General features: G+C 40.6%; 1 non-coding gene across 1 annotated transcript; it reads left to right on the forward strand.

Moving 5' to 3' along the window:
* The first annotated feature begins 5,604 nt into the window (after nucleotides 1-5,604).
* Nucleotides 5,605-5,676, forward strand: trnag-ucc. The gene has a single exon. It is a non-coding gene; the product is annotated as a tRNA-Gly (tRNA).
* Nucleotides 5,677-11,050: the final 5,374 nt, after the last annotated feature.

Below are 11,050 nucleotides of genomic sequence, written 5' to 3' on the forward strand. Positions count from 1 at the left end.
GTAGTTTGACTAAAACATGAATACCAATATGTGTGCTCTAGAAAACCGTGAATACTTAGTGCCATATGTGAGCACAAAGAAAAAGTCTCTCTTGCTGAACAGAATAATTCAAATTCACGTTACACAAAATGAATTCAATAGGACGGGGTATACAGGCTGAGAAATACTTCCATAAAACAGGAATTCCTTGAAGACCATGACTTAGATGAAGAATGTTGTTTTTGTCATGGGATTCAGAGGAGTTTGAGTATGACTGCTGGAGGGATGGAGCTCAGCCAGGCATCATAGAGATTCATCCAGCCTTCAAACATCAAAGACACAGAGGAAACAATTTTCTTTGAACATACATATGGGAGGGCAAAATGTAAACAGATCAAACTCGGTTTAAAAATCTAAAATCATTAATTCACAGTTCTACTTTTTTTCTCTCTCATTTTTATTTTACATAACAATGCCACACAATCTTTTAAAGTCAAAGGCCAGATTTTGTAGAGCTTAAAGACGTTATAGTTTTAATATCTTGTTTCTGTGATAACATGGATAGATATCATTTATAATGTTAAAAAGTGCTTCCTTAGCTTTTGATAGGCCTGTGAAGTAAGAAATCTTCAGTCTTTATTTTTTAAATCCTTGAATGTGAATAAATGTATTTAAATTAAAGACAACTAAAATAAGAAAGTACAGATAACATATAAATAAATATAGCAAGGAGGTCAGCTGAAATATGGATCAAGAATTTCATTGTCTCAAGGCACTTGCTTTTTCTCTCTCTTTTTAAAAGAACTAGAAAATATTTTCAAGCAATTCTTAACACCACAAAATTTAGCGTGACTTAAAGAAATCTCACCCTACCAATAGACATAATATGCAAAATTTATAATGTACAAAATTCATGATATACAAAATATACATAACATACAAAATTCTGTGACCCCGCCACTCGCCTGAGAGCCTTTCCTCCGGTTTCAACTTCCCTGCCAATCAAAGAAGACTTTCTCCCATGTTCACCAATCCGAACATTTCCTCCAACTTAAGTTCCGCCCCTTCTGCTGTGGCAAATCAGATGGCTGTTACTACTGCAGCATTAGCTAGGTAAGACCAGTGTTTTTGACGTCCGGTCCATGTGGATGCTGATAGACATTGAGTGCTGAGTGCTTTTAGTGGTGGTATCTCTAGGTTTAAGGCCATTACTAGAACAACTGACGTACATTTTCTTTTCTTTTCTTTGTTTTGGTTTAATTTTGGGGGTGGTTAGGGGTAATTTGTAGCCCATGGCTGCAAATGGGGGGGGGGGGGAGATGATAGAGTTTGTTCAAGGAAGTCAAAAAAGTGATGCTTTAAGTGAAAGACCAGAAATGTCAGGAGACAATAAGATCAGGAAAGTGAGAGAGAGTGAAGAATTTGTTGTTTTGTATAAAGTAAAAGACCAAAGAGAGGGAGAGGGAGGATTTAGGGCTCTAAATCCTTTAAAAGTGACTTCAGCTCAGGAAGGGAGGATAGGTAAAGAATACCAGGCCAAAATACTTTCCAATGGTTTTCTCAGAGTGTGTTGCAAAAGTCAAAAACAGTTTGAAAGTGCGAAGGAAGTTGGAAAGCTGGTAGTCAAAGTGGAGTGTATTGTTCCTGGAAATAAAAAGAAAACAAGGGGAGTGATTTATGGAGTCTTTGGTGGTTTGACTGAGCAAGAAATTCTCATAATGTAAAAGGAGGAAACATGGTGGAGGTAAAGACTTCAAGCCAAAGAATGGAGGAAATGCGGATTCATCTGTGTTGTTGGTTTTTGATAGTGAAACACTGCCCTCTAAAGTTTTCTTGGGACGTATGGCTTTTCAGGTGACAGAATACTTCAGACCGCCGCTACGCTGTTACAAATGCCAGAGCTTCAGACATGTGGCAGATTTGTGTAAAGGAAAATGTAAATGTGTGAAGTGTGGAGATGATCATGATGTGAAACCATGTAATGCATAGGCATAGGCTTTAAAGTGTGGTAACTGCAGCGGCGATAATGCTGCGGCTTATCGTCATTGTGTGTCTTTTTTAAAGCTAAAGAGGTTCAAAATGTCAGAGCTCAGGAGCGTGTTTCATATGCGGAGGCCCTAAAACACGTTGAAAGAAATAACAGAGTTTCTGTCAAGACTCCAAACAGAGATCTGAGGAGTAAATCCTCTATGCACACAGTGCAATCGTCTTTTGATGCCTGACTTAGAGGAGTCTCTTGTAGCGGCCTTGTGTGAGGCTAGTCTTGCAACCGGCCATGATGTGCGTGAGAGGATCCAGGGGGAGGAATCCAAATTGGAGGCACCAGAGCTTGAGTTTCCCAGGCAGTAGGGTCTTGTTGATGTTCTTGAGACCATTGGTGATGTCCTGCCTTAATTGCTGCACTTGATCTTTGTTGCTAAGATTTGCGTTGAACCATCTCCCCAGGCTTTTGACAGGCTGTTCTGACACTGTTGGTGTGGGGTCGTCACCAGTGCAGAACTTCACGTCTTTAAGCTCTCCCTTGACTATTGAGATGCTTCGTGATTTGTTCGGCTTTATCTGCATCCGGGCCCACTTGATGTTCGCCTGCAACTTTCCAAGTAGCAGCCTGGTGCATACTGCAGTAGTGGTCAGCGTGGTTATGTCATCCATGTATGCTCGGATGGGTAGGAGGCAGTGCCCGTTCTTAGTTCGCTCACTACCTACCACCCATCTAGAGGCCCTGATGATGACCTCCATGGCAATTGTGAAGGCCAGAGGTGAGATTGTACAGCCAGCCGGTTATAGTACCAACTTTGAAACCTGGTAAAGAATGTTCGAGCCTATGTTCCTATAGACCGATAGCACTGACTTCAGTTCTCTGTAAAGTTATGGAGAGGATAGTTATGAACAGGCTTGTTTACTTTATGGGAAGTAGGGGGCTTTTTGTTGATTACCAAAGTGGATTTAGGCTTGGTAGATCAACAATGGAATTATTGTATTGGATCATGATATCAAAAAGCATTTATGAATAAGGAAATAGTGGTAAGTGTATTTTTGGACATTGAAAAAAGCTTATGATTCCTTATGGAGAGAAGGGCTATTAATCAAACTGTATGACTTAGGCATTAGAGGAAGAATGTTTAATTGGATAAAGAACTTTTTGCTGAAGCGAACCATTGAAGTAAGAGTGGGTGGAAAGTGTTCTCAAACTGTAGAAACAGATAAAGGAACTCCTCAAGGAAGTGTAATAAGTCCAGTGCTTTTTAACATTATGATCAATGACATTTTTTGTAATGTTGGAAGGGGGTTTGGATTGTCTCTTTTCGCTGACGATGGGGCCATATGGAAGAGAGGGAGAAATGTCACAATGTCACAGTACACAATCAGTCAGATGGAGGAGCTTCAAGATTTCTGCCTCCAAATCCAAATACATTGTATTTGGATTTAGGAAAAAAATGCCTGATTTTGAATTGTGTATGTATGGCTGCCCTCTAGAAGGGGGTAAAGAATTTAAATTTATATGAGTATGGTTTGGTGAAAAACTTACCTGGGCATGTCAGATCAAGAAAATTAGTGAGAAATGTGAAAAAGTACTGAATGATATGAAATGCTTATGTGGTTATGACTGGGGTGCAGAGAGAGGAACCATGCACATGATTTATCAAGCAATGATTAGATCTGTGTTTGATTATGGATGTGTTGTCTATGGCTCTGCTGCTAAGACACTCTTAGAAAAACTAGACACTGTTCAAACCAAGGCTTTAAGACTCTGTTCAGGAGCGCTGAGATCCTCTTCAGTCCCTGCTTTGCTTGTTGAGATGGGTGAAATACCTCTGCATCTATGACGCATAAAACTAGGAATTCAATACTATTTAAAAGTACAAAGCAGTGAATACAATCCTCTATCTGAATGTCTGTTCCAAGGGACATGAGAGTCTCCTAAACAAAATAAGAAACGTCCTTTTTTAGAAGGCTTTAAGGATCAAATTGAGAAAGTGGGAATAGACAGGGAGTCGATTGCAAAACATGTGTTGGCCTCCTGTTCCTTACTGGATTATGCAGGAACCTGAAGTTGACCTGTCACTTTTATCTGTGGCTCAAAATAAGAATAGTGACATTGGAATGTTGGTAGACAAGTATATTATTGTATCAATGAAATCCTATTTAAAGATCTTCACTGATGGCTCTAGAGACCCAGAGAGTGGTAAGACGGTAAGGTTTTGGGGTGTATGTGACTCAATTAGAAACAAGAATGTGTCACAGAGTTAGTAATGGTATGTCTGCATTTACAACTGAGTTGTTGGCTATTCTCTGGGCATTATAGAGGAAGTCAAGGCAGGAAAAGTAGTTATTTGTTCAGACTCAGCTGCAGCTTTAATGTCCTTAAAACAAAGCAAAGTGTCGGCTCGTTCTGACCTTGTTAAAGAAATTTTATTGTCCTTATTTAGAATTGAAAAGTTCTGGAAAACGAACTGATGTTGTGAAATTAACAAGACTGAGGCTGGGATACTGTGGGTTAAATAAGTATTTACACACAATTTGGAAACACCCCAGTGGACTATGTGCCTGTGGGAGTCCAGAAACAGTCATACACACCTTAATTCAGTGTAGGAACCACACAAAAGAGAGGAGCACCCTGTTTAAAAAATTATCAGAAATGGAAATTTCTTGCTTTTCAGTTATGGTTTTGCTTGGCCAATATGAGAACCACCAACTGATTGCAAAAGCACTTGTTCAATTTTTACATGCCACAGGATTATACTCGAGAATATGAGGAACTGTTTTTTAATAGAATGATATAATATCGTTCACCTGTGGATGGCAGTAATACGCCAAGATGCGTCCAAACTGCCGGAAATGGTAAAAGAAGAAGAAGAAGAGTAGCGTTTTTCCTAATTATTTTTGCTGCGTTTAAAGTTTTTCAGATTTCTAATGTAATTAACGAAATGTCTTTAAATAGTCTGCTCAGTGTTTATTTGATTTCACTCATCCGAAAGTGCTGTCTTTGGTTCATTTAAGAGCTATAAATATAACTGTTGATGTTGTTAATGAACGTTAAGGTTACTGACAACCACAGACAACACCAGAAACGTAATATCCGTGTATTAAAAAAGTCTTCAAGTCTTCTTCAAAAGTCTTCATCCACCACACACTTAATTTTCACGAACTGCACGGTGAAGAAACGAAGAAAACATGAGGAGTGTTATGTGTAGCTTGCAGTAGCCTACAAACAGAAAGCTAACCGCTTCATTTAATGTGACTGAGTTTTAAATACAGGCGCACTTACATTACAGGGCTAACTGGGTTGTCGACAGCAAAGTCATCAGTCGGCACGATAATTAAATGTTTCCAGAGCCTAAACCTTAAGCGGTCCCATGGACTTTTCAGTCATCTAGTCATTTTCGTCCTCCTTTTAACAGCATTTATGTTACGAACTGTGAATGGAGATGAAGCGGAAGCCTGTTTCAAGTACAGGAAAAGGGGCACGGGAAATGTACCATGCCATTGCATAGGTCTGCGTTGTTTTCCAGACTATTAGGGTCTTAATATTTAGAAGAGCTGAAAATTCTAAGTGTTAGGAATACTACCTGACCGGCGGCTCGGTCAGCTTTATATAGTCAGATGTGATAATGGTGTAGCATCGCGTTGGTGGTATAGTGGTTAGCATAGCTGCCTTCCAAGCAGTTGACCCGGGTTCGATTCCCGGCCAACGCAATCTTTATTCATTTTTCTTTTTTGAAAGTTGACCTATATCTTTTATTGCGAGAACAAAGAATACCAGTAAAGGCCTTGATAACAAAAAAGGTGAATCAGAAAGCCATAAACAGACCTTTTACAGTCATTAAAGCAAAAAACTGCCTTGTGAATGTAAGTCACTGAAAACTACATATTTTGTTTTCTTATGTCATGGAAATCATTCATAGTTTCCTTGCAGTAACTCTCATTTCTAATCTAAATCTTTATTTTAGTTTCCTCAAGGTTTAAGAAATATGGCATGAGCAATATCATGTAAATATTATAGAGACAGCAGCAAATGGGTCGTCATACAACTTTTTTCTTTTAGAAACATCGAAGTGGTTTGTAAGTTTAATATGTTTTCGAACATTATACTTCAAGGTAATTTACTTTTGTTTGTTTAAAAAAATCTCCCAACATCCTTAAGGGGCCACAGTGTGGGGACCTCAGAGATGATACAGAGATGAGTATGGAAAAATAGCACATTCATTACAGAAGAACACGAGAGACTTGCTTCATTAGAGTGCCATAGATCACAGTAAACCAGTGTGGTCTTGCATGTCTCACGCACACAGAGCCTCATATACACCATATTAGCAGCATTCATTAATTATTAATGCAGACATGTTGTTCTGGACAGGGTTTACCCACTAAACAGGAAATGTGTCACTGTTTTCTTCTACCCACTAAGTTCATTTGTTATCCTATTTGCCAGTGTTTATCCTGCTTACCCTCTTTTTCCATCCGTTGCCATGGATATGGTATTCCTATGGCAACTGCTGGGCCTTTATGGATGGCCTCGAGCCCCCGCCGTAGAGGACTCTCTGAACCTTTCATTACACACTCCCTTCAAGCTCACAGACAAATCACACAATTAGTACATGCTCAAAGTGCATCTCTTTAACTGTTTCTTTTCCTCTTTTCTTTCTGCCGTCTGTAGCACTCTGCTCCTGTGGCCACACTGTACCTCTGATATTAAAATGTAAATTATTGTAAATTTGGAGACCCACTTTTTTCTAGGATCAGGTAAAACATCTTAATTTTGTTCCAATTAAAAATGACTGGAAAAAATGTATTCACATTCAAACCTTGAATGATTACTAAATTTGAGTTATCAGTGCTCTAAAAGGGCCGTGTGCAATTAAACATTGCCACCCTGGCCAGGTGGCACTTAATTATTAGCCAGGTGAGCTGATTCTTAATACAGGTGTATCTTAAAAAATGGAATATCGTGAAAAAGTTATTTTTTCCTGTGATTTAATCCAAAAAGGGAAACTTTCATTTATTCTAGATTCATCTCATACAAAGTGAAATATTTCAAGACCTTTTTTTTTTTTATCTCAATGACTTTGTCTTAAAGCTAACAAAAATCCATTATCCCAAAAAAGGATTTATGATACAGAAATGTTTACCTTCTGGAAGAGTAATTGGTTGGAGTTCCTTTTGCACAAATTACTTTATGTGGCGTGGCATAGAGCCAATCAGTCTGTGGCACTGCTGTGTTGTTATGAAACTGCAGGTCGCTTTGACATGAGCCTTCAATTTGTCTGTATTGTTGAGTTTGGTGTCTCTCATCTTCCTCTTGACATTTCTCCAGGGATTCTCTGATGGGTTAGGGTCAGGCCAGTTCGCAGGCCAATCAAATACAGTAACACCATGGTCAACAAACCAGTTTCTGGTAATGTTGGTTTCACTGTGGACAGGTGCCAAGCCCTGCTGGTAAGGAAATCAGTGCCTCCATAAAGCTTGTCAGCAGAAGGAAGAATGAAGTGCTCTAAAATCTCCTGGTAGATGGCTGACAGTGTAGACTCTAGACTTGATAAAGCACAGTGAACCAACAGCCGCAGATGACATTGCAGACCCAAACCAGAACTGACTGTGGAAACTAAAAACACTGGGCTTGAAGCACTTCGGATTCTGTGCCCCTCTGATCTTCATCCAGACTCTTGGACCTTGATTTCCAAATGATATTAATGATTAACTTTTATCTGTAAACAGGACTTTGGACCACTGGGCAATGGCCCTGTTCTTTTTTGCTGACCGCTGGGGTCAGCCCCACAGATGGCTCTGTCTGACTTACATACTGAGTGAGTGATGCTACTTTCAGAGTCATACCATATAGAGGTGGGTATGCTTGTACTGAAAGCCATCGGTAATGGCTACCTCCCCTGTGGTAAATACAGCCTTGCATACAAAGTTGCGCTATGTGTGGGGTTAAGTTGCACTGAAAGCCCTCTAATGGCTGCCTCCACTGCCATAAATACCTCAGATATAGCTGTAGCATTGCATCCTTTTTACTAGAACTGGACAGCTTCTCTGTATGACATAAACAATAAAAACAACCCTAAAAGCTTTTCTGCTGACCTGCTTGGGCATGAGTATGTGACGGGGGAAAGGATTACTTGTGTGAATGCCTGTATACAATAGCTGCTAGTGCAGCGATTAGCTCAGAATTAGACACAGTTGCACTTTTTTCAAAACTGGACATTTCTTTATAGAAACAAGCACAGAGAGCAACACTGAAAGCTTTCTGGGACAGAAAAGGTGTTTTTGCTCTTCTGCCAACTTGCTTTGGCATGAGTATGTTTTAGTTAATGGGGGAAGGGTTACTTATTGCGTGAGTGCTTGCATACAACGCATGCTAGTTGAATGATTAGCTTGAAATTAGCCACAGTGGCACTTTAGTCAGAAATGGACAGCATTCTTTTATTAAAGCAAGCGCAGAGAGCAACACTGAAAGCTTTCTCAACAGAAAACGATGTTTCCACTCTTTACCAACCTGCTTTGACATGGTTATGTGATAGTTAAGGTGGAAAGGGTAAGAATTTGTGAGTGATTGTATACAGGGACTGCTAGTGGAGTGATTGGCTGGGACGTAGCTGCAGCAGCGGTTTTGTCTGAACTGAATATCCATCCATTTTCTATACCCCTTATTCCATTCCGGGTTGGGGGTGGGCTGGAGCCTATCCCAGCTGCCATTGGGCAAGAGGCAGGGTACACCCTGGACTGGTCGCCAGTCAATCGCAGGGCTGACATATAGAGAAAGACAACACGGCACGCTCACATTCACACCTACGGCCAATTTAGAGTGATCAATTAACCCTAATGAGCATGTTTTTGGTGGTGGGAGGAAGCCAAAGTACCTGGAGAGAACCCACACGTGCTCGGGGAGAACATGCAAACTCTGCACAGAAAGGCCCTGTTCGGGAAGCGAACCAGCAACCTTCTTGCCGTGCCGCCCCTGAACTGAATAATGTGTCTTTATTAAAACAAGCCCAGAGAGCAACACTTAAAAGCTTTCTGTGGCAGAAAGACGTTTTCGCTCTACTCTAATTGGACGGTCGGCTTATCCAGTATATCCAGGGCCTGCTGCCATGTTAGCTGTTAGCTTGGATGTCACTGTAGGAACGCCAACTTACTCAGACTGGACCACATTTCTTGTTAAAATCAGAGCTGAGGGCCACACTGAAAACTTATCTTGGCAGAGAAGATGTTTTGCATGTCTCCTGTAGTGTCCCCTCCCTGCACAAAAAAGCACAGACTAAAGAAAGGACATTTTCTCCTCACTGCTTTGCCAACATTAACACTGTGGTTGACTCAGTGTGTCTGTGTAGGGGCATGTGTTCCTGTGTAGCCAATCAGATGCTATAAAAGACAAGCAGGAGTAAGGAGGGATGACATTGCTCAAGGCTCCTGTACCATTCAGTCTCCACACACAGAGAGAGAGGAGAAAGTGGAGCTATATAGACTTAAGTCACCAGTAACAATAAATTCTGTATAAATAAGGATGGTACCAAGTTGTGTAACATAGCTTTTATACAAAACATTATGTGACATTTAGTCATTCTTTCAGTTTTATGGTTTATTCATTGTCCCCTTGCTCCATTTAGAGTTTGATTTATTTGGGAAATATTTTGACAAAGCAGTGTTATTTATTTTATTCGCTTTCCCAGATGTATGTCTAATATATTCATGCAACGGATATGAGTCAATCCGCATTTCAGGTTAGCTCTTACCTGCTGACAGAGCTTTATGTTTTAAACTTTTGGGATGCTTAAATTATCAACCCTCAGACATAAGGGACAACACAATTACACACCCCAACAAAAAATCACTCTGCCAGAACACACAATTCAGTCCGGCATTTCAACAGACATCCTAGATAGTTACGGGCAGCCATATACTAGGTTTTAACCTAGTCTTGTTCTCCTTCGCCCAGGTGAGAAGCTGATGGTGTCTGTGGATCAGGAGTGGCCTCGACACTAAGAACACAACAATTGTAGCCCATTTCCTGGACCCGTCTGTGAGTGGTGGCTCTTGAGTCTTTGTCTCGAGACTCAGTCAGCTCTTTGTGGAGCACTCCTGAGTTCTTAAAATTCTTTGACAATTCTCTGAAGGCTGAACTCACACCTGTTGCTATTGCACCTTTTCCTATCACACTTTTCCCTTCCAGTCAACTTTCCATGAATGTGCTTTGGTATGGTACTCTGAGAACAGTTTGCCCTTTCAGCAATGGCCTTCTGTGGCTTACCCTCCTTGTGAAGGTGTCAATGATTGATTTCATACAGCCTGATAGTTTAAATCTAATTACTTTTATAAAACTGTACCACTGATATGTCTTAGAAAACCTCAGAGCTGTTTGATGGGTTGAGTGTTTATTTAATCCTCTAGGCCTCAGCTCCCATAGCACTTTATCTTAAGGGTCACATTGTGACAAAACATCGACACAAGGGTCAGAACTTCTGTGGTGTTCCCCTGTTGCACAAGCAAAAGTTTTTGTAGATACTGTTGTTGCTTTGATACCATTACTCTAAAATCCAAAGAAGGTTATACACAAAAAAAATGAAGCAAAATCAGAATATTGCAGATGCTCGAAGGTGGTGAAAAGAGTGGGAAAACTTCAACATGACTGCACTATTTCACTCTTTCTATGAGATTATGACAATTTAAACTTTATGTAAAGTTAGGACAAAGGTCTGTGTGTATCAGAGAGTTGGCACTGGTGGGCCAGACCTGGGCCATGAGCCAGTGTTTTGGGATCACTGCTCTGGGTGTTCATTGTTTGCCAAATACTTAATCATAGTGCTGATAGGAAATAGTTGGTGATCAGATTTGTGGCACCAGTAACGTTGTCATACAAGTCAGCGCCCCAAGCTTTTTGGCAGCGATGGAAACCAGAGCTCCATCTTTAAAGATGCATGAGATGTCTAGAGATGGAGCCTCAGCCAGAGAGAGTGCTTCTGTGTCACGAGTGAAAGGAGAGGGAGGGCCCGTGTCGATGACAGTAAAAGTTGTCAGCGGCTGCAGTGAATTGACAGTGTGTATGGGCAGGTGGGGGGCCTCCACCTGCTGA

Source organism: Cheilinus undulatus, linkage group 13, assembly GCF_018320785.1.
Source record: "Cheilinus undulatus linkage group 13, ASM1832078v1, whole genome shotgun sequence".
Lineage (NCBI taxonomy): Eukaryota > Metazoa > Chordata > Actinopteri > Labriformes > Labridae > Cheilinus > Cheilinus undulatus.